This window comes from Felis catus, chromosome B2 (genome assembly GCF_018350175.1).
Source record: "Felis catus isolate Fca126 chromosome B2, F.catus_Fca126_mat1.0, whole genome shotgun sequence".
NCBI classification, from domain to species: Eukaryota; Metazoa; Chordata; class Mammalia; order Carnivora; family Felidae; genus Felis; species Felis catus.
In genome coordinates, this window is record NC_058372.1 from 55,120,474 (window position 1) to 55,145,061 (window position 24,588).

The window sequence follows — 24,588 nt, forward strand, 5'->3', positions numbered from 1 at the left end:
TTACCCACAATGCTTTGCAGCTGAAAGCAACAAAAATTTATTTTCTTGCAGAGTTTCTGAGAGTCAGCATTTGGTAGCAGCTAATTTCAGAGTCTCTCATGTGGTCAAGAAGTCCTGTCATCATCTGGAAGTTGACAGGCTGGAAGATCACTTCAATAATGGCTCACTCATATGGTGTTGGCCAGAACCCTCAGTCCCTCACTGGCTCTTGGCAGGAAGCCTCAGTTTCTCATGATGTGGGCCTTTCCATAGGGCTGCTTAAGGGGTAGGTAGGCTAGCCTCATATCATGGAAGTTACATTCCCCCAGAGTGGGACAGGATGGGAGAAAGGGAGAGGAAAATAGAGGAAGCAAAATATCTTTTATGATCTAGCCTTGTAAGTTATATATTATAACTTCTATATTCAATTGGTCACATAGATCAACTCTGAGGGTGGAAAGAACTACACAAGAGTATGAACACTAGGAGGTAGGAATCTTTGGATGACCTTGGAGGCTGCCTACCACACTACAGGTAGGCAGGTGTATGTGTTTCTTATTTCAAGCTTCTAGTATTTGTTAATACTCTAAGCAGTTATGTGAGACAAAGCTGAGCAAACCAAATTCTATACAAAATGTTCTCCACAGTGTAGCTAAGCTCCAATTTATTTGTATTTTTCATTCTCATTAAGGAAAAAAAACAAAAGAAATCATTTTTTAAAACTAAAAACACTTACAATAATATTTACTGAGAATTCTGTTCTCTAACCTGCTAGGAGTGTTTTTGGATTGTTTGAAAACAATTTAGAGAACATGGCCTGAAACAGAAATATTGCTGTCTTATTCATATGCATTGCAAAAATAATTACAGATTATTGTTGGCAAACTTGTCTCTTTTTTTTAGACAAACTATAAATGGGGCAGTATAAACTGTGGTATAAAATGAATTTTCATATTGACCAGTTCTGCTATTACTTTCCTGCTGTACTCATGGTGGAGCTGTTGGTTAAATCCTATCTTCAAAATGTCCAAGAAAATACTGATACTGTTTACATAATTATTAAAGAGAAAGTCACATCCCTTATGCCGTTTTTCCCAGTGTAAATGTTAATGACTTGATTCTCGAAGTGGATAAAACATTTACTTTAAGTTAGGTATGCGGGGTTTCAGGTCCCAGTTTGACCTTTTCCTGGCCATGTCTTTACATGCTCTAACAGACAGTAGATATGGGGATAATAATATATACATCTAGGGTGTTATGTATAAGATGGGGATCTATAAAATGGGGATAATAATATATACATCATAGGGTATTATGTAGAAGATACACAAGGCTTATAGTGAACACACAATAGGCAGAACTATTATTAGCTAAATGTTCTTTAAATAATTATTATATTTAGTTATTTAGTGATTATATTTGGCTTTGGTGAATGTTTAGCACATTTCCTATAACAAGACCTTTTTTTAAGGCAATTTCTTGGGCATGAACACGCACATGTGTGTGTGTGTATGGATGTATGTGTGTTTAAAAAGGAGAGATTAAGGCACTAGATGAGCTAGGATTAAGAAAACATGTCTCCTCTATTGGAAAAATTCTTTTAACAATTAATTAAATTAATTAAAATTAATTAATTAATTAAAATGCAATTAATATTAATACAGGCAAACAACTAGAAACTATTCATCTACCCATTTATCCAGGAGCCAATCATATAACCATTTATAATGTATCCATTATGTGGTGAGCACTAAAAATGCAAAGAATAAGACATTGCCCCTGCCTTCCAGAATTTCACAAACAAGTAAAATTTTATGTCAAAGAGAGATATAAACGAATAATAAAGCAATGTGTCAGTTGCTATATTTGTAACATATCTGCTATGAGCCACATGTAACACTAGTTGCTGGCACAGGAAGAAGCACTTAACTGCCCAGGAGATGCTTTCTGAGGGGTTGATGCTTCCTGAATCTTAAAAGATAAAGAATAGTTCCCCAGATGGCTAAGGAAAGGACTGGGGGTGTTGGGAGAAGAGACAGAACTTTCTAGGCAGAGGCTGTAGCCTGTGAGAAGATGAGAAGGAATGGAAAGACATGGTATTTTCTGAGGAGGAACCACCATAGTTTACATGTCAGAACTGTGCAGTGCTTAAAGGTGGCAATTGTGGCAAGGATAGAAAAGTAGAACAGGCCAGATCATGAAGGGGCTCACATCCATGAGAAAGAATGTGAACTTTACCTTGTAGGTATCAGTGAACATGATCATATTGGCACTTCCATCAGTACAGTTGCGTGGAAGATACACTGCAGGGACTTGGCAGGAGGCTGCTGCAAGCATTCAGAGAGTCATGGCAAGGGGCTGAGCTAAGAGGTTGTGGATGCAGCAGGAAGAAAATATGTCTGACTGAACTTCGGGGTGTGTGTGTGGGGGGAGGGGAATGATGGTAAGGAGAATGGAGGGAGAACTTCTGGGTTTGGGATTGAGGTACAGGAGGATGGCAGTGTCAGTCCTCGAGAAGGAAACATAGAAAAAGGAGTGGATATGTGGGGGAAGTAGGGATGATGTGCACTGTTTTGAACTGACAAATCTGATGTGTCAGGGGTAATCCAGGTGGAGAGATCCACTTGGATTTGATACATGAATGTAGCTCAGGGATGGAGAGAGCTAGAGAGACTCCAAGTTCAAATCCCTTTTCAGCAAGCAACAGTGTATGCACATTATTGAACCTGGATTTTAGAATGGGGACTGCCCCAGGCAGAACTCTGAAATAGGTAAGTTCTGTCTCTGATCTTCTGACCTTTTAGTGCACATTATTGACTGCTATTTTTATCTGGTCCATGTTTACCTTTTTAGCCCCACTTTTGACTATTTTTTTTCACATTCATTGTTTATGCCAGTTACATCAAATAATATGCAGTGTTATAGTTTCATGAGTACATCAGGCTATTCTGTGTTTAATGTATTCACATCCATCTTGACTGAATTTTCTTCTTTTGATATCTAATTAAAAATTCTACTCAATCATTACTTCCTCTAGGAAGCCTGCCTGGATTCCCTTTTTTTTTTTTTTAGATAACTTCTTATGCATAGCTCTTAAGTTGGAGGGATAACCAACCTTATATTGTTCCAAGACAGTATAGGTTTCCCCTGCTATCCAAAAATAGAACATTCTTATGAAAACTTTCAAAAGTCTAAATGGCGAAAAGTGAAGAAGTAATTACCGTTAATTTATGTGGAAAAATTCTTGAGTGTTCTTAGACCCCAAAAATAACCTCTCTTAGGCTTTTCTGATACCTTGGGACATATCTTTCTAAGATACACAGAAAAGATCTACATAAAGCACAGATGCTCACTGACACAGTTCACAGGTAAGGGGGCTTGATGCTGAGATGCTGAGTGTAGTTCCTGGGGAAGGAGCTTGGCAGTGTCTCTCTTGCTGCCTCTGAAATGACTCGCTGCAAAACAAACACTGAACGCTGTTTTTGTTTTTTTTTGCATTTTTTTCATAAAAGCAAAAATCTTGAGATTTCAGTTAGTGAAAACAGGTATTAATGTACAGCTTTCATAAAAAGCGAAGGGGCATAATATGAACTTTTGAAAAGTGGGGGATACCTATATTTATAAACATTATATATTGTGAATTTAATGTTTAATATAAATAAGTGATTTTGTTGACCACTGGCAATATGCCATATAAATGATTTACCTGAAAATATTAATGGGAGTAGAGGATACTTACCTTTTAGGCCCACTTTCTTCAGCCAACAATATATCATAAACATTTTTCATGTTAGTCAACACATGGCTTCACATTTCTGGAAAGCTACGTGTTTTGTTTATTGTATGCACTTATTGTATCCAAAAGTTTTTTGAATAATACCTATTTCTATATCCTTTAATATTTAATTTACTTCTCTGTCTCCTCCTACAGATTGCAAGATCCTTGCTAGTAGAGGGTAATATGTTGGGAGACGGTTCTGCATAGCTTGATCGTTTCTTGTACACATTGGGAGTGGTGGTACTATTTTTTTATGGATATTTGTATAGCAAACTGCCTTGGAAGATAGAGTGGTTCTCTCAGGAGCAGAGGGCAGGCCTGATTACTGATAGTAAGGATAATGTTCCCCCTCCAGGGGGAAGATCAGGCAGGTTTGCTTGCAGCCCGTTATAAAAGATTTGGGTTTCCTAGCTAGGCTCAGAGTTTCTGGACTGTGACCCAAGTCTCATGGAATTTGAGAAGTGAGTGGAAGTGATGTAAACAGAATGCTCAGGCTCTTGCTGTGCTGTGAGTAGCAAAGTCTGTTGTCTCTGACTCAGTAGTCTAGTGTCTTCTCCCAGCATCCACGGAACTGGCAGGCTCAGTTGTCAGCTTTCAATTAGGGTTAAATATCAGACCATTCACAGTTTCTCTCTCAGCACTCGTGATTATTGTTAACAAAACTAATGCTTAGCATGTGCTTGCTAGAGGCTAAATATTACATGTAGTATTTTCTTTCAGTTGTCATATAATCATGAGTAGAATGCTATTTCCCCATGTTATAGATGAACAAACCACCGGAGGTGTAAATAACTTGCCAAGATTACATCAGCAGGAAGTGACTGAATAAGGAGTCAAACCCATGTCTTTGGAGTCCCAGGGATTATCTTTGCATGTCATTACAGAACCGCTTAGCATAGAAATCATTCTTGGAACTTCAGTACTGTAACTGAGCTAATTTCTTAACCCAAATGAATGAATACTTTGGCTGAAAGAAAACAAACACAGGAGAGGGGAGATCTTTTTGAATAAGGAGGCCTTCTTCACATTCCTCATATTAGATGACAAAGACAAACCCTCAACATGGGTATTCAGCTTGGTTAAGAGAATAGAATATATGTGTTGGACATAACTCTGCTTTCAAGGATCTTGTAGTTTTGTTTAGGAGGTGACATTTACCCAAAAAAAGCAATTAGAAGGTAAGACAGTATTTAATTAAGCTCTACATTGAATGATTCAAGCAATAAGCAAATTACGAGTTGAGAGAGAAGAGAGATCAATGAAAGATTCATCCGGGAGAGATTCATGAAGGAGGCAGGGCTTGAACACAGCCTGGAGAAAGGGAAAGTCAGTTTCAGGTGGGTCAAAAAGCTGAAGAAAAAATACAGGAGAAAGTAATGCACCTGATATGTGTTTGAGGAAAAAGTACTTTATGTGCCTGCTTTTCTCCATATGTGAAAAGAACCATTTGCCATTTTGTGTCTTTTAAAATATCACAACATACAACCACTGGAAAAAAAATCCAAAATATACTCACACAAAGAAACAAAACCCACCATGATATTTTCTCATTTGCACTTAACTCAGAGTTTGGGGGCCTTTTTTCCTGGTGTGGATGTTGCCACAGGCTCCTGACATTCTTAACTTGATTGGATCCCTGCAGTGCAGTCTACTTCAGACTACCTTTTTTAGACCACTTGAAAGTTTTTCGATTTATTCAGCAGAATATATCAGCCTGTCACCTTTGGAGAGCTGGTGCCTGCAGAAGATATATCTTTCCTCTGCAGGTGGCACTGGCTGCCAATTTTTCTTTGGGGTGAGCTCTTGTTCTGAAGAAACCCTCTGTGGTTTGAGCACCAGTTACGTTTGAGTTGATCTCCTTTTCTGTCTACTGCTCTATCTGGATAATGGCTATACCTGCTGTGTATGAGTGGAGAGAGGAGCCTATTGTGTTATTTCTTTACCTTGTGATTAGCAAATTACTTTTTGCTTAAACTGGGTCATCCTATCTCTTTTTTTCTTGCCTGAGCAATTTATCTGCCTCTATCATTTCCTAGATGTTGATATCAATGTCACTTTGCTTCAGATGGTGTCCCTTGAGTCCTTGAAGTTCCTGCTATCTGTCTTCTCTTTTATTATTCGCCATCCACTCTGCAGAATTGCTTCACTCTCTTCCTGCTGTCCATCCTCATCACATAAGCAATCTGGTTCAGCTGAACTGCCTTGAGCCTTCCCCTCTGGGCTTCAGTGAGGAAGCAGAAAGATTTCCTCTGGGATTGTCAGAGACCTCTAGAAGGTGCCTTCACTTACTCTAGACAGCACACTACAGAGACTGAAAGTAAAACATACCCACTGCTGTCAGTTTTACTAACTGGACTTTATAAGGTGACACTGAAATCAAAAGTAATAATAGATGAAGGAAAGGACCTCTCTTTTGTTTCTGGGTTTTCCTCTTCCAGTCTTTCTGTTGTTTCTGAATGTCAATTTCCTTTTTTTTTCTTCTGCATAGCAAGTTACTAGGAGATTAGTTCATTAAGAAAGTTTGCCAGCAAATGAATCATAATGCCAAGCTGAATTTTGAGGCTTACTAAGTTCTAGTAATGGAAAAGTCCTGAAAAGACTAGGGAGCCCCTTTTCCCTGTTTCTAAGAGGGAGGGCCCTCAAGCATCCTAGACAGATGGGTCTTGAGGCTATTTGTAGGTATTTTGTAGAACAGGGAGCAGGAGGAGAATCCAGCTTATGGTAGATGGCTCTGTATTTAACAAGTAACACTTAGTAGTAATGAGGATTGTACACTATTAATAAAAAGCTAAGAAAAGGACTAGAGAATTATGGTAGCTAATGGTCTGAAGAACATTTACTATAAACCTGGTTTTATGATACATTTTAGAAGAGCAGTTTGATCATAAATATCCACTCTCTCGTGACATGTTGCACATAAAGTCTGATCTCAGGAACATTTTTAAAATACCTTTAAAATTATAGGAGACTAAAAAAAGAAGCTTTCATATGCAAGGGAAGCTCTTCTAGGTTTTTGCCACCCTTGGAGTAGGAACCCTGAATCAAATTATTTCTACTAAAGATTTACCTTTAGGGAAACTCATAGTAAAGTGAAAAGGTCAACTCACTGAGAATATTTTAACTTTTATAAAAGGATGAGACATTTGATTGGGTGGTAAGCGGCTCACAGGTGTCTTGCTTTGGATTTTATTATAATCACAAGGAGTTTTTGCTATTTCTAGAGTTAGAGTGTTTGATCTTTTAGTTGTACCATCTTTTTTTTTCTTCTGCTCTCAGATGATGACAACCATTATCTCAACCTTCCTTAGAGGTGCTAATATTGGTGAAAACTCCTTCATTCTACCCCAGGCATTATGGACTGGGACATCATTTCAAGTATCACCAGTAAAACTAGTGAAGAGATAGTTTCCTGCTAATACTTCCATATTTCCTCACGGCATATTTTAATCTGGGATTGAATAAGTGTGGCTTCCCTTAAACCAGAAACAGACAGAGAACCTAATTGTATTGCAACTCAAGTTTCTGTTTTTGTTTTTTTTAAGATCTCAGGAGTAATTCCTTAGTTAGTCTGAATTGGGCAATGAAGAAATGTGCTGAAGAAAGGAGGATAAAAGGAATATTTAGAACTTTTAAGCTCTAAATCAAAGCTTCAGAGTGGGACTTATTAGCTTGGTGTGTATTCCCAAAACATAAAGCACGCTTCTATTCAGAACAAGTATGAAAACGTAATATATATCCCAACAGTGTGTGTGTGTGTGTGTGTGTGTGTGTGTGTGTGTGTGTAGCTTATTTGTGGGTTACTTGATATATTTTGCTATATCTCTTCTTTTTGCCATTTTTGTAGGTCGATGATCTATAAACTATTTTAGTAATATGTTTGTTGGTAAAATATTTTTAGAATAAATTCCCCAAATATCTTTATATATGTTTACTTGCTTATATATTAAATAATTCATTTTACTAATATTTTGTGCATTAAAAACATACACAGAAATAAATAAAAGTAAGCTAAGCATGAATAAATAAGTTATTTTAAATATCTTGCTAATCAATCAAGCATGAAAATAAGTTATTTTAAATATCTTGCTAAATGACAGTATCATTTGTTGATAACTTATGGCACTACAAAGAGTTAAGGTGGGGCAATTACTAACCACAGTAAGTATAAATCCATATCTCAAATACCATTTTTGATAAATCTGATTTATTTTTGGTGGCCAGATTATTATTATGTTTTTGCATTTCATAATGAAAATCTCATGTAAGAAGTAGTATCCACTCTGCTATTTATTGTTCACCCATGTTTATCATTGTTAGTATTGTATGTAGTCTGAGGTCTTTGAAGGAATATTTTAAAACCACTTGTCTAGTTTATATGAATTCTTCTGCTAAAACTAGAAAAAATCCATAAATCTACATAGCTAGTCACACTTCAAGTCCACTATGTCCATTACACATGTATACAGGAAACAAACAAGGGTGGCACCAGTTCTAACCCCTCCACATTGGGGAGCGACCCTTTTCCCTCAAGATACTTCATATCCTATTTGTGACAGATATCTGATACGTGGATGGATGAGAATGTGTTTGTCTGAATATTAAGTGCTAGGAAATGGATAAAGCTGAATTTTCTTTTTTATGAAAAGAATAAATAGAAATTTTAATATTTTCTTCTCAACTCATATGGATTGCCTGGGATGTCCTTGGTAGGAGTGGGGAACACTATCTTGGAGACCACTTTTGATAATGTGATAGAATTGATAACCTAAAAAAAAGGTATGTATCCATTCAAGGTGAGTTTTACCTTATTTTATGGCAATGGATATAGAATAAAGACAATGTCCTAGTCAAGAAATCTGAGTAGGTCCTCAACAAGGTAGCTATTATTCCTGACAACTATTCAGAATCACCTCATTTAACTCCACTACTGTGTGAATTCCTTAAGGAGAACTTTTTAGGGACGAGAAGTCCAGTAATTAAGTTCTAATTAAGCTGTTTAAAGTACAGGTTAACTCAAGTATGCATTTGCTGAGGTATAGTGTTAAACCCATTAAGTAACATCTATGAGAAATGCTATCAGTCTCTTAGAGATCTAATAATGTGTCCAGATAAAATAAAATACCCCAGAACTGTGCTTGTGAGCTACAAGATGGTTCTGATGAAGATACAGCTACAAATGTTCTGACATTGTTGGAGAGCTGAAACATTTACTAATGTAATTGATCCAAAAAGACTTCAAGAAAAATGGGCATAAAAGAGATTGATCATGTTATTTTGGAGAGACCACCTAAAACAAACCTTCTGATTACTTTCCCTTGATTCTGTATCACTAAAGGGACTTGTTTCTTACGTAAGTTTGGAAATCACTATTCTACATAAGTATAGAATTAGAATTAATTTCTTTTTAAGTAGTTTCTTAAAACTTTAGGTATAATATATTTAACTCTGGAAAAGATAGCAATAGCTTCCCCTAATCTGAAGTAAATATGATACAATCTGTTTTCTCTTATTTTTTTTTTCTCTAAATATTTTGTACTTGTCTTCTTAATTTTGAAACATAAGCCATAGTAGAGGCAGTGACTACATATTATAGAGACAACAAAAGCCCCCACCCCCAATGTTATTTGCAGGAATAATTGATGTTAAAACAATCTTCAGATTATGATTTAGGAACTTTTGAGATGTATCTGAAGTATTCAAGTTTATTTGTTCAAGAGAGGCTAGCATAAGGAGGTATAACTTCTTAAGATAGAAGTCTGTTAAATTTTTATCCTGTCTCTTTTTGTGTCATTGTGTAAAATCAGCAAGTGTATTTGGGAATAGGTACAATGGAGACTCTTTCTCATCCTCAAAAGCTTCTTGATAATAACACCCTCTTCTTTCTGACTTATACTGTGAGGCTTAGGCATTAAAAATGTTGGGTGTATTCCATTCACATATTATATATTGCTTGGACATCAAGAGGATTTTGAATTCTCTTACAGTGTGAGAATCACATATTTTTTTTTCTCAAAGTACTATTCAGCTTTTGTTCCTTAGACACTTTAGAAAATTTATATCAAAATATATTAATGCTTTCTATGACCTTCCTACAGATGAAGGTAAGGCAATAAAAAAATTTCCCCCAAATCAATTCCAATTATTGCATGAAAGTACTGCATGGACTACTGTACAGTAGGAGTATGTGTTTCACTTTTCAAAAATTAATGGGCTTATATTGATTATTGATCAGTAGCAAAAATTTAGAAATGCCCATGAGTCCTCATATTCTGGAAATTGCTGAAAATATGTTGGAGATTAAAATTGAGTCTGACAGAGGATTCTTATTGTCTATACCTAACATTTCTTCTCTGTAGAATAGTTTATAACCTCTATAGAGCTCCAGTTTTAATGATAAAAAATAGTAGTTGCCAAGCATGGTTGACTCTCAGAATCGTGGTGGGTGGGGAATAAGATCCCCAACCCCACCTTCAGAAATTCTGACTCAGTGATCGGTTGGTGAGAGTTGAGAGGGCAGGAGTCACTATTTTAATCTCCCCCTACCATGTGATTCTGGCAATAAGCCGCATTTGATTTTTACTATAGAGGTAGCCATATTTCCTACTTTAGCAATTAGGAAGGGGGGTGGAACCCAACTTCAAGATTTTGGAAGAGCAAAATTTCAGGCAGTTATAGTGTCAATACATGTAATAGAGAACATTTGCTTTAATAGGCCTGCTGCTTGTTACAATATTCCTTGCAGAAATACTGTGGCTTTGTTCCTGGTAACAATGCCTGGCAGACTTAATAAGAGGGTATGCAAAGACAGTCACAGCCCCTCAGAAAGAGAACTAAAGGAAAGACCACCGTTTCTGATCTTGGTGGATTGTGGGCAGGAAGACAGAGGGAAATGGGAAAGTAAGTCAACAGAATCTCCAATTCCCTCTCTCTCCTCCTTTAAACTTTGATATGGAGGAGTTTTACTTTGGTTCAACCAAATAGTGTGGGAAGCAGCCCAGGGATACTGAATGAAGTGCATGGCCAGCCTCTCTAAATTTATTAGGAAGACTACAAGAACTTAGGAGAAAATCAGCCTTCAGCTCAACGCTACAGTGTGGTATAACATATGTGAGATGGCGTAAGCCAAAGAGAAGAACAGTTAGATGTGTATCAGGAAGTAAAATTCAGGCATTGGGATCCATACAAATGGAAATAATGTGAAATTCTAAAATGAGGTGCTAGATTGCCATATACTGAATTTATAAAAGAAATGGAAAATACAAAATCTCATGGGCCTCTCATTTAGGGGTCCTCATCTACATCAAGACTATGAAAAGGTAGAAGAAGTGGATATAGGGAGATTGTTAAGGGGGAAAAGGATGTGCATATATGTGTGTGTGTGTGTGTGTGTGTGTGCGCGCGCACACGCGTGCACATATGTCTGTGAAGGGCGAGGTGTTTCTATCTCCTTCACTTCAAGCTTAGTTTGAGAGGGGGCTTTAATAGGACCATTCACAGTTTGCAATGCATTCCCAGCACTTGGGTTTCATAAGGAGCTGTGGCTGTCTATGACAGCAGGGTAGAGGTGGCAGTGTCAGAACTGGTTAACACCCTAGAGCTTGTTGGAACCAGAGATGCATGTTTCCCCTGGTGGTCCATGTGAAATGAGATCTTGCCCAGCATTGGGAGGATAAAGGGTCTTTTAGTAGTGAGAGTCCAAATCAAATGAGACATTATGAAATTTAGGGGCTCACGAAGGGCAGTGGTCAATGGGGCAGAGTCGAGGTTCTCAGTGAAGGCAATCTCCAAGGAGCACATGAGCTACTCTGTAAGGAAGAGTCAGTGTTAAACATTTTTCCCAGAAAGCTTACTCACCAGACAGCAATGGGACCTGTCACTGTGCTTGCCCTTCCCTTTAATCATTTCTTCCTCTGGACACAACACTGGAGAGTTCTAAATCTTGCTTACTAGGCTGGTGGAAGAAAAGGAGTAGGATTAAGCACAGAAAGAGGAGGACCCTAACCCTCTTATCCTACTGCAAGTGGGCAGCTCAGTCCCTAGCAAGAGGGAGGGGAGGTGATGATAGTTAAAATCACGTTTCAAGTTTGGATTATCATATAGAATAGATTTACTTACCAAACTAGAAGGTTTTGTGAGTTGTAATGACTGAAATATTGCTTCTAAGTGTCAAAGAGTCTTAAGGGCAGGGGGGAAGATTTTCTTAATCTAAAAATTTGCTTAAAGAAAGAAGGATTTCTAAAAACCCATGTTTCAATCACAGTTGGGTTTGTTCATATCCCAGTTTCAGGTAAGCTGGTTAGTAATGGGTTCTGGAAACATTTGCGTGCTCTGGGGAGACCTGTGGCGTCTGGAGGGAGCAGCATTCTGATGCTACATGACTGGAGGCAAATGGGTGAGTTCAAGGACTTCAGTGATTAGACCCAGCAAAAATGGAAATAACACAAAAAATGGAAATAAAACATCAAAACATCAAAATACATCAAATAACATCAAAAAATGGAAATAAATGTGAGTAGATATTGACCTGAGTAGTGCAAACAAAACAAGACACAACACAACAAAAACAGTTGCTCTGCCAAGTACTCTTGGATTCAGACCCCCTTTCCTAACCTCAGATGCCTCGTATGTCACAACCCTCCCCATTCTCCTGATGCCATATTGAAGAGGAGGAGGGGAGGGATGAATGGAGCATGGAAGATTTGTTGGAGTAGTATAAACAGAGATTGAGTTACGTACAGAGAAAGCTTAGATTATTAGGTGAAACTAAGGTTATTGCAGTGGACTAAATTTTAGTTTTTCCATGCTAAATAATTTCTGGTATTGGTGGTTTTAGTAACAATGGCAATGAAGAGTGTTAGGAAAAAGATCATAACAAGATAGATTGGAAAAAATTAACAGTGTGTGAGTGAAGTTTTTACTTTTCTCCATTTCTGGTTATTTTTCTTGTGCTGTTTCATTTGAGGAAGAAAGTAAATCAGTCAGCTGCTGTGGTACTTACTAGATGCTTATTCTTTTACTGATTTTAGGACAGTGTTAGGAATCTTATATGACTGTGTTTTTTTTTTTAATTTTTTTTTCAGCGTTTATTTATTTTTTTGGGGACAGAGAGAGACAGAGCATGAACGGGGGAGGGGCAGAGAGAGAGGGAGACACAGAATCGGAAACAGGCTCCAGGCTCTGAGCCATCAGCCCAGAGCCTGATGCGGGGCTCGAACTCATGGACCACGAGATCGTGACCTGGCTGAAGTCGGACGCTTAACCGACTGCGCCACCCAGGCGCCCCATGACTGTGTTTTTTAAGGTAGAGGAGAAGGAATCTATGTGGGGGAGAAGAAAGACTGTACTAGATGAGAATGGAGGGTGAGCCACAGAGTGTTTTTTTTTTTTTAATTTGTTTAATGTTTATTTAATTTTGACAGACAGAGACAGAGCATGAGCATGGGAGGGGCAGAGATAGGAGGAGACACGGAATCTGAAGCAGGCTCCAGGCTCTGAGCTGTCAGCACAGAGCCTGATGTGGGGCTCCAACCCATGAACTGTAAGATCATGACCTGAGCCGAAGTCAGACACTTAACTGACTGAGCCACCCAGGTGCTCCCCGCCTTTTTAAGTTTTTTTTTTTTTTTTTTTTAAGTTTTATATATTTGAGAGAGAGAGAGAGTGTGCACATATGAGTGAGAGGGGCAGGAGCAGAGAGAGGAAAAGAGAGAATCCCAAGCAGGCTCTGCCCTGCTAGCACAGAGCCAATGCATGTCTCAATCTCATGAACTGTGAGATCATGACCTAAGCCGAAACTAAGAGTTGAACACTTAACTGACTGAGCCATCCAGGTGCCCCCCGCCTCCCACCCCCCGCTTTTTTTTAAACTAAGCAATCAAAAATAATCAATGGTTACTTTGAATTAGCTCTGTTTTGACTGGGTCAAGGGCCACGTGTATTTAGTTTTCACTACCACATGTTTGTGTGTGTTTGTTTGTTTTATTTTTTCAGAGAGAGAGAGAGAGAAATAGAAATAGATTATTATGAGGAAAATAATTTTCTTTGGTTTTATCTCATGATGAAGGCAAAAGTATTGTTTTGCAAAAATACATAATGTGGTTAAGTCATTCTTATTTAACCTTCCATTTTCATAGCTTTTCTTTTTTGAGGGAAAGGACTGAAAAGCCTCCCCCCACAAAAAAATGTGAGACTACTGAACTTCTTGGATTTCCTGAGAGAACCACAGGGATTCAAGCACTCCAAATGACCTTAGAAATGCAAGCTACCTCGTAGATGGCTGTTGGATGGCAGGATGTCTATAAGAGTCACAGATATGGATTCTTTTAAGAAATCAATCACTTTGGGTGATCAGACTGTATTACAACAGACAAGGCATGACCTTTCTCCTGGTTAACCTATTTATTTTTCCCTCCTGTGTTTATTAAAGAGTCTATTTTCCAGGTGGGGAGGGTAACAGTGGCATATAATTTAGATTGACAAATGTGTAATAACCTGGTTCTTTTTCTAGAACACTTGAATAGAATTTTTTTTTTGTTTTAACGTTTGAGACTTATTATTTTTTAAAAAAGAAGAAGGGGAAAAAGGGGAAAAATTACTGTATGAGCTTATTGGGACATCATGATCTTGCATCCGCATGTATCTAAAAAGCCATTAAGCATCCTGATTAGTTTGGGAGATGGTGTAAACACTGTTACATTTCCAGTTGCTGTAAATGAACACCAGATGCAGTATTTGTCATGGTGAAATGCACCTACCAGAAAATATGGGAAATGTATTATATACTGCAGTGGTTGATTTGGCTTAGGTATTGGACATAATGAGATTTCTTTTAAAGGAAAGTATCTGAAAAGATAGATACTATAGAAGGGATGGCAGTTTAGCTGGTGGATGTGACCACAAAGGAAAGCATGGGATTTCCAAGGTCACACATCATTTTCCTTACTGAATGGTCATACTTTGCATATGTCAATGACTTTTCCTCTCCTCTATAAATTGAGAAAGCATCCTTAATGAGTTCAAAACAAACAAACAAAACAAAATAAGAAAACCTCTTCCTCAGTACGCTAATTGACATGGTTTATATTTTTGGAGGTTACTTTAACTGTAGGATTTATATTAGCATTTAATATAACTTTTAATGATAATTCATTATGCTCTAAAATAAGGATAAGACGATGTCACTTGAGTCAGGAATGCACATGTGTATCATCAGATCTTACTAAAAGAGCCAAAGTGGGTTTTCATTGCAAACTGATTTTTCTGAAGATGGATCCTACATGACATAGTGTTATGCAACAATTGCTTATTTCAGCCTTGTTTTTCTACTTGCTTACCTTGGCATCTTTAGGAAGCTATTGAGAGGATTTCTGACAAAAAAAAAAATGGCCCATAAATCCAGCTATCAAAGCATGTATGATCTAACCATGCACTGGGATTAGCAGAGGTCCTTTGGAGGCAGGGCTTGATGAGACAATGTTGGGTCCTGGAAGGCTCTCACAGGCTCTGCCCATGATCCCTGGGGCCTTGGTTTTTGAACTGAATAGGATTAAGTAGCTTTAGGAGGATGGAAACTAACACCATCTAGGGAGTGACAGCATGCCTCAGCTACTATGTTACCCAAATAAATGTGAGCTCTTCTGGTTTTGTATTTCAGGTTTTGTTTCATACATTTGGCGGGGGGGGGGGGGGGGGGGGGGGGGAGGGGCAGAGTATTATTGCCTTGAGTTCTATATAGTTGAATCATGTGTTAGAAGATCTTTAAATTTAAAATGGAGACCTTCTTAAAGTTTGTCTGTGCAAAGAGCAGGGAGGCATCAATCTTCCCAGATGTTAATAACATATTTGATTTTGAATATATTTAAGCATTATATATTTTAATAATATTTAAAAGTTACATATATGATATTATTTATAAAGTATATATGACATTTATAAAGAAGATGATTAGAAAATTCTAAATTCTCACCTCAACTTATAACTTATAAACAGTACATCAAGTATATTAGGATTAGCACACACAGTGATCTTAATTTTCGATTGTGGCGTGGTTCCACCATGTTCTCTGGGCATGGAGATTAGGGAGTGTACATAATGTAGCCAATGGGCCTAAGGAAGAATTTGCCCATTTAATCAGTATTTGTCTTATTTTTCAAAGAAAATATGGCTTCCTTAAAGTACAGGTTTTTTTTAGCAGACTCAAATTTTTTTTTACCCATGTAAAAAGATACATATTTCTTCCATCTTCCTCTTATCCCATCTCATAGCCTGTGTTATCCCTCTGGTAACCATTGTTATAAATTTTTTTATGCATTCCTTATGTGCAGATTGTATTTCAAAAGATGGCCACAACATCTCCCTCCCTCCCTGCTCTTTTGCAATGTGACTTTGTCACTCCCCCATTAAGAGAGGTAATCTATCTCCCCTCTTCTTCAATCTGGGTTGCCCACTGTTCTAAGCTTTTTACAGGAATTAACTCATTTTGGCTTTAAAGGAACCATATGAGGAGGTACTATTATCATCCCCATTTTAGAAATGAGACAATCATGGTTAAAAGCCAAAAGGTTACTTAGGAGCAGCATTCATAAAGTAGAAATTACAGTAGATACAGAAAGAAATAGAAATTTGGATTCATGCTGCAGTTCATGATTAAGAGGAACACTAATAAACTGAAAGTACTTGAGAAATGTTAGTAATAAACAACATTTTAGATTTCAAATATTTTATTTCTGATATTTCAATTGTGTATTTTAATTTTTTTGTCTTACATTTTTTTCTAATTCTCCAACATATTATTTTCATTGTTTCAAAAATATATTTCCCATCCTACTTTTATAGTTTTACTGTTATTTTTATTTTTTAGTCCTTAAAACCTGAATTTCTAAACCTGAATCTTACGTATTTTTACATTTTCTGTTCTTAAATTCACATTTAAAAAATCCATTATCTCTTTTGCACTCCTTTTTTAAAAAATTTATTGGCATAGACTTTACATCTCAAATCTCATGTCTTATTGCACTATTGTTAACTCTTAATATTTAATCCTAATTGGGAACTTAGTTCATTTCTTATGTTTTAAAAAACTTTCTTTGTCCTATTTTCTTACTGTATCTTATGCTTAAAATATTTTTTTTCTTCCAAGATTTTATTTAAATTCAAGGTAGTTAACATATCGTGTAGTATTGGTTTCAGGAGTAGAATTTAGTGATTCATCATTTACATATAACACCAGGTGCTCATCCCAACAAGTGCCCTCCTTAATGCCTATCACCTATTTAGCCCATCCCCCACCAATCTCCCTCCTTCAATCCTCACTTTTTTCTCTGTATTTAAGAGTCTCTTATGGTTCGCCTACCTCTCTGAAACTAGTTTTTCCCCTTTCCTTCCACCATGGTCTTCTGTTAAGTTTCTCAAATTCCACATTTGAGTGAAAACATATGATATCTGTCTTTCTGTGCCTGACTTATTTCACTTAGCATAATACCCTCCAGTTTCGTCCACATTGTTGCAAATGGCAAGATTTCGTTCTTTCTCATTGTCAAGTAGTATTCCATTGTATATATTAACCATGTCTTCTTTATCCATTCATTAGTTGATGGACATTTGGGCTCTTTCCATAATTTGGCTATTCTTGATTATGCTGTTATAAACATTGGGATACATGTGCCCCTATGAATCAGCACTCCTGTCTCCTTTGGATAAATTCCTAGTAGTGCTAATTGCTGGGTCATAGGGTAGTTCTATTTTTAATTTTTTGAGGAACCTCCATACTGTTTTCCAGAGTGGCTGCACCAGTTTGCATTCCCACTAGCAGTACAAAAGAGATCCTCTTTCTCTGCATCCTCACCAACATCTGTTGTTGCCTAAGTTGTTACTTTTAGCCATTCTGACTGGTGTTTGGTGGTATCTCATTGTGGTTTTAATTTGTATTTCCTTGATTATGAGTGATGTTGAGCATTTTTTCATGTGTCTGTTAGCCATCTGAATGTCTTCTTTGGAGAAGTCTCTATTCATGTATTTTCCCCATTTCTTCATTGGATTATATGTTTTTTGGGTGTTGAGTTTGGTCAGTTCTTTATAGATTTTGGATATTAACCCTTTATTTGATATGTCATTTGCCAATATCTTCTCCCATTCTGTGGGTTGCCTTTTAGTTTTGCTGGTTATTTCCTTCATTGTGCAGAAACTTTTTATTTTGATGAGGTCCCAATAGTTCATTTTGGTTTTTGTTTCCCTTGTCTCCCGAGATGTGTTGAGTAAGAAGTTGCTGTGGCTGAGGTCAAAGAGGTTTTTGCTTGCTTTCTCCCCTACGATTTTGATGGCTTCCTGTCTTACTTTTAGGTCTTTCATCCATTTTGAGTTTATTTTTGTGTATGGTCTAAGAAAGTGGTCCAGGTTCCTTTTTCGGCATCTCACTGTCCAGTTTTCCCAGCACCATTTGCTGAAGAGACTGTCTCTATTCCATTGGATATTCTTTCCTGCTTTGTCAAAGATTAGTTGACCATATGTTTGTGGGTCCATTTCTGGGTTCTCTGTTCTGTTCCATTGATCTGAGTGTCTATTCTTGTGCCAGTACCATACTATCTTGATGGTTACAGCTTTGTAGTATAGCTTGAAGTCCGGGATTGTGATGCCTCCAGATTTGGTTTTCTTTTTCAGTATTGCTTTGGCTATTTAGGGTCTTTTCTGGTTCCATAAAAATTTTAGGATTGTCTGTCCTAGCTCTGTGAAGAATGCTGGTGTTATTTTGAGAGGGATTGCACTGACTATGTAAATTGCCTTGGGTAGTATCAACATTTCACCATATTTGTTCTTCCAATCCAGGAGCATGGATATTTTTTCCTTTGTGTGTGTGTGTGTGTGTGTGTGTGTGTGTGTGTGTGTGTGTCTTGTTCAATTTCTTTCATAAGCTTCCTGTAGTTTCCAGTGTACAGATTTTTCAGCTCTTTGGTTAAGTTTATTCCTAGGTATTTTATGGGTTTTGGTGCAATTATAAATGGGATAGGTTCCTTGATTTCTCTTTCTGTTGCTTCATTATTGGTGTATAGAAATGCAACCAATTTCTGTGCATTGATTTTATATTCTGTGACTTTGCTGAATTCCTGGATAAGTTCTAGCATATTTTTGGTGGAATCTTTTGGCTTTTCCATATACAGTATCATGCTGTCTGTGAAGAGTGAAAGTTTGACTTCCTCCTTGCCAATTTGGATGCCTTTTATTCCTTTGTGTTGAATGCTGAGCATCTTTTCATGTGTCTGTTAGCCATCTGGATGTCTTCTGTGGAAAAGTATCTATTCATGTCTTCTGCCCATTTCTTCACAGGATTATTTGTTTTTCAGGTGTTGAGTTTGGTAAGTTCTTTATAGATTTTGGATACTAACCCTTTATCCGATATGTCATTTGCAAATATCTTATCCCATTTCATTTATTGCCTTTAGTTTTGTTGATTATTTCCTTTGCTGTGAACAAGCTTTTTATCTTGATGAGGTCCTAATAGTTCATGTTTGCTTTTATTTCTCTTGCCTTCGGAGACATGTCGAGTAAGAAGTTGCTGCGGCTGCAGTCAAAAGATTGTTGCTGTTTTCTCCTCTAGGGTTTTGATGATTTCCTGTCTCACATTTAGGTCTTTCATCCATTTTGAGTTTATTTTTGTGTATGGTATAAGAAAGTGGTCCAGTTTCATTCTTTTGCATGTTGCTGTCCAGTTCTCCCAGCACCATTTGCTAAAGAGACTTTTTTTCCATTGGATATTCTTTCCTTTGTCAAAGATTAGTTGGCCATACATTTCATTAAAATATTTGTAATCAGTTGTCTTTTTTTCCCTAGTCTTCATGATGTGAGTTCTTGATAAAGTTCCTAATTTGTCTAACAGCATCATCTAGTAGTACACAAGAATTGTCCCCAGAAGCCTGTAAACTTCTACCTTGAACTAGATTAGCTTAGATTTTAGGATCTGGGAAAAAATTCTGTATCTGGACAATGAATTTGAAGGATTTAAGTTACCTGGTTGTACCTTATGAGATCTGTTATCTGTCCTATATTATGGAATGTGGTCAGTTGGGGTCATGAAAAAAAATGACACTAATGTAGTAATATTACTTAAGTTTTACAGCTGCAAGAGAACTTAGAACATTCAGTTCTCACTGAATATCACTGTTTTGGGTTTTTTCTTCTTCAGTATTGACAGGTAAAAAGGTTTGCTGAGATTAGGATTGGGTTTGCTGTTGAGATCCTTGGTTCATATGACAGAGATTTTTCTTAACATTTACACCACTACTATCATGGTGCATTCTATACTTTTGGCACATGCTGGTTTTCTTCTTGATGATAACTTTATTTTACATACTTCTCTCAGTTCATCATCATTGGCCACTGATTACCAAGACTGATGTAGAACTAAAGGAGCGATTTCCTGGAGTGATTGCTTTAGGTCCTATCTCTATGGGGCTTCCTCTTTATAGGAAGATGCAGGAACATTAATGGAGACGTTAGCCACATTTCCTCCCTGAGGACCAGCAATATAGATTATTTAATGTTAAAACCTTCTCTGCTTATATCTTCTTAAGATGGATGCTTTGGACTAAATATTTAAAAAATATCCTTTATTTTCATCTTTGGAAAAAAACAAACCAGAACGAATATTATCCATGATTACATTAATGAGATTAGAAGGTAAGGAAGACTAAGATGAACAAAGGGGCTTTAAGATATATTGGTTACCTGCTGTTATCACAATTCGTGATTGGAGCTTAAAGAGAAATTTCTTATATCCTGTCAATAGATTGATAACTTAAAAATGTTTTGATATACATGATATCATAGAAAACATGGCATCACCTTTGTGCTTTGACAAGACTTCTAGGTAGCAAATAAAACAAAAACAATGCAAAACAAAACAAAACAAAAAAAGAAACGAGGTAGTGATTGACATATGAAAAAAATCAGAAGCATCCACCTATGATTTTATCAAATTCAAATCCTAAAACACTCTAAAAAATCTGGTAAAATAAAACTATGTGGAAAGTTCCATCAAACTGAACAATGATAATAGATTTTGAAATATAGTTACTTGAGATAGAATTTTGGGAAGTGAGGCAGAGGATTGGTGGATTTGTGACATGTTTAAATTTGCAAGCTTTATAAAGGAATATCATCTGCCTAGGATGTTTTCCTATGCCTCCTAATATTCTATACTTGATTTAAGACTTTAAGTTATTGTGGAAGGTTTTATGCCTTTGAATTATTCAAAGACTTCAGGTGGTGTGTTTTAATCCTTGTCAATTTCTTTATTAATGCCAAATTTTACCTAAATATAATCCATTCTTTGGTTCTTTAGAGGAAAAATTATAGACCTGTTAGTGTGTAGTAAATTTCTTTGACAATATAGGCCATGTCCTTCTTTGTGAATTGCAAATTTTATTTCTCATGTTAATGTCCCTCCTAAGAAAACAGGCAAGATTCAAGCACAGCTATTCCATTATTGACTTATTATACTCTCTACCTTGTAGAAACCTGTCTTTATGATAATATAAGATTGTTTGCAATTTTGGCATTGTAGACAAGAATTAATTGACCTTTAATTTGCAGGCAGGACTTGATTATGGACAAAACTAAATTGATATCTCTCCCAGTTATTCATGCTTATGTTTAATTGTGTTTTAAATAGTATGGTGAGCACTTGTTGGGATGAGCACTGGGTGTTGTATGTAAGCAATGAACCATGGGAATCCACACAAAAACCAAGAGCACACTTTACACACTATATGTTAGCCAATTTGACAATGAACTATATTAAAAAAAAGTTTCCTATAAAAAGTAAATAAATAATGAAATATGGTAAGAGCTAGGGTTATTAGTAATAATGTTTTGATTAATAGGATAACAATTGCTTTTGTGCAAAAAATAGGGATAGAGTTTGGATTCTCAGTAATTTCTAGCACAATATCTTAACAGCTGTTTTAGATTAGAGAAAATCATACCCTCACATAAAAAAGAACCATGATAAAAAAAAAAAAGAAACGTGATGATGATAGTAATGGTGACACTTTTTTGGGGGGGGGCACTTAAAATATTTATTGAAGCAAATGAATGAAATCCCACTTTTGTACTTCTTCAACAAATTATTACCTAATCTAAAGTAGTAATAATTTTAAAAAGGCTTAAAACACTGTAACAATAAGAAGATAATTGGCTAGCATATATTGAACACTTCACATACAGGAGGTACTATTCCTAGGGCTTGACATATGTCATTTAATTCTCATAACAACTCTTTTGTGTAACAGAGATATTATTATTCCCATTTTTAAAATGAGGACACTCAGGTAGAGACAGATTAACTATACTCAATGTAACACAATAAGAGACAGTATTACAATTCAAAACCTGGACAGTTTGACACCAGAAAGCAAATATATACAATATAATAGTAAGCTTAAGACTTGCACAAAGTTTAGTGGAAAATTAACTTCAAATAAAAATCTGTGATAATTTCATTAAGAGATGCTCACACTTGAAAACAATTTTTAATGATGAGATAGTGCAGGTCCTCATTAGTTGGAGATGCTTAATATACTGTCATGTTCTGTTTTGTTTTTTTTAACAGGTCCAGTGGAAATGATGTGGCTCTATTTTCTACCTCATCAAAACACTGGAACTGTGGTTTATTTCAAAGTTGTATTTTACATTGAAAGAATAAATTTTTGTTTTCTTTTTGTACCTACCTTCCTTCACAGGCAAACACATCCGCTCTTGGCTTCTTGAAAGGCTATTTTCACAGAAAAAATTAGAGACATTATTATGTATATCAATGTTAGTAAAACTAATTTAAAATACCATTTTGCTGAGGATCAAGGCCAGCTTGAAAAATTAAAAATAATATGCTGTTATTCTGGAACTGTTAACTTACTCCTTTGCAATTATTCCAAACTCTATCCTTTTTCTTTGCAGGCTTATTCTTAGCCTTTGATAAACTGCTGTTACCATCTGTAGAAACACTATCCTAGCTTTCAGATATTACACCATTCACATTTAGTGAGGTGAGAGGTATTTAAAGTAATATCTAAAACATTATTTTCCAGTTCTAGCTGTATCTTGATAAAATCTCAACAAAAAATTACAGGCTCTATTTATCGCTAGAAGAGTGTTCCTATTGGCATACTTCTACAATTTAAAATGACACCATCAAAGGAACTTCCAGCTTAAAGACATAAGGTCAACTAAAATTTCCTAAGATATCGCTTATGATATTTTAAAGGTGTATTGGCAACAGAATTATAAAACTGGTAATTTTATTCTTGCTTTTCTTGGTAAGGTAACTATGTTTAACTCTGCATCTGCTGGAACGCTTCTTACTTCATGCTCTACTCTGCCGGTATTTTTATTTAGTGCTGCTTCTACTTCTCCAGAGGATGGTGCTAGGGAAGAACATACTGAATCCCTTAGTTCATGAAATATGTTTTCTCATGTTAGTCCTGTTATTGTCATCATTATTTCTGGATTAAATAACTGAATCATTTAAGTCCAACAAACTTTTGAATCAGGAGACAGAGGAGATTGATATGTACTACACCGACATTTCTATTCTACTTTCCTTTTAATTTCAGTCTTCAGTCATGATTCAGACTCTTGTGTTCCTCGGTATATGTGTGCACAATGGGGCCAATTTAGTCTTACAGGATTAATTTTGTTTAGACACAGAGTAGGATTTTTTCCTTTGAATTTAACACTGTATCTATACATTAGCAAGATGAAAACGTTTTCCATGAACGTTCCAGAACGTAATGATGCATTTTGTGTATTTTCATTTAATTTATAATTATCGTTCTACACATTAAGTAATTATGTGGCCTTCCAAAGTTTTAAGACTGCCCGTCTCGTGTCGTCTTACACGCGTCTTTGAGATGAAATCACCGGAAATAGCAATTTTGGATAGGCAATTTGACTTCCATTGAAGCAATCTCCCGGCGCTGTCCTCCCTCTCGGGCCGCCATATTCTTCCTCCCACGCCACTTCCCTCTCACCTGACGCCCAGATGGTAGCGGGGCTCGCCGGACTAGGGGCAGGGGGGCTGCGCCGCGGTGCTCACCGGGATGAGGGGCCGAGCGAGCTGCAGGAGGGCAGCCGCAGCAGGGTTCCGGCTGGCTCCGGCGTCCACATGGACCTACACAAAAGCAGGTGAGGCGCAGCCGGGCCTGTCTGTGGGCTGCCCAGGCGGCGTGGCCTGCCACCTGGGCTTTTCTTCCGCCTCTAGGCTTTTTCAGGCCCCTGCAGACAACGCATAGTGCCTACGGTAACAGTGCTTCCAGCCCGGTTCCTCTGGGCCCAGCCACGCCACTTGGGAAGCTTGCTGCCAGCACCCCTCTACCCCTACCCCGGCGCATGGAAGGGAGGTTGAACATGCCTTTCTGTGTCTGGGCGGTAAAATGGCAGCACTGGCCCCTGGCTTTTTTTGCAGCAGCTGCCGCTGAGGCCCTGCATCCTCCCCATCCAGGCATGACTGCAGCCAGGGGGGCCTCTGCGACTGTCCATGTGGACGGGGGGTGGGCCTCCTCTGCTAGCGCCCCCTGTTGATCGCCACGACAGTATCCTTGGTATAAACCTGAATTATCCTTGGTGCAAACTATGTAATTATAACAAAGAGAAGGGCTTCTATTACTTTAAAACTAAGGCTGTCATTTGTAATCATTGTTCCTCAACATTTAACGGCTTGTGTTTAACAGTGCTGTACTTAGTAGCAGCTTAGTCCATTCAGCTACTTAGGTGTGCACTTAGTAATTTTATCTTTGATGAAAGAACAATAAATTGTGTTGTTCTGTAAGGCCACTCTTAAGCCC

General features: G+C 37.1%; 1 long non-coding RNA gene across 2 annotated transcripts in view; it reads right to left on the minus strand.

The window, feature by feature from the left end:
- Positions 1 to 24,259, minus strand: part of LOC109500178 — a 42,282-nt gene extending 18,023 nt beyond the window's left edge. Inside the window, exons 1-3 of one of the 2 annotated variants that reach the window (XR_002157820.3) lie at positions 23,776 to 24,259; positions 22,477 to 22,520; positions 11,612 to 11,708 (exon numbers count right to left, since the gene is read on the minus strand). This is a non-coding gene — a long non-coding RNA (uncharacterized LOC109500178). Of the gene's footprint in view, positions 1 to 11,611; positions 11,709 to 22,476; positions 22,521 to 23,642; positions 23,753 to 23,775 lie in introns of those variants that run through there. The other variant, XR_006597856.1, reaches the window with a different exon arrangement.
- Between the last annotated feature and the right edge of the window lie 329 nt (positions 24,260 to 24,588).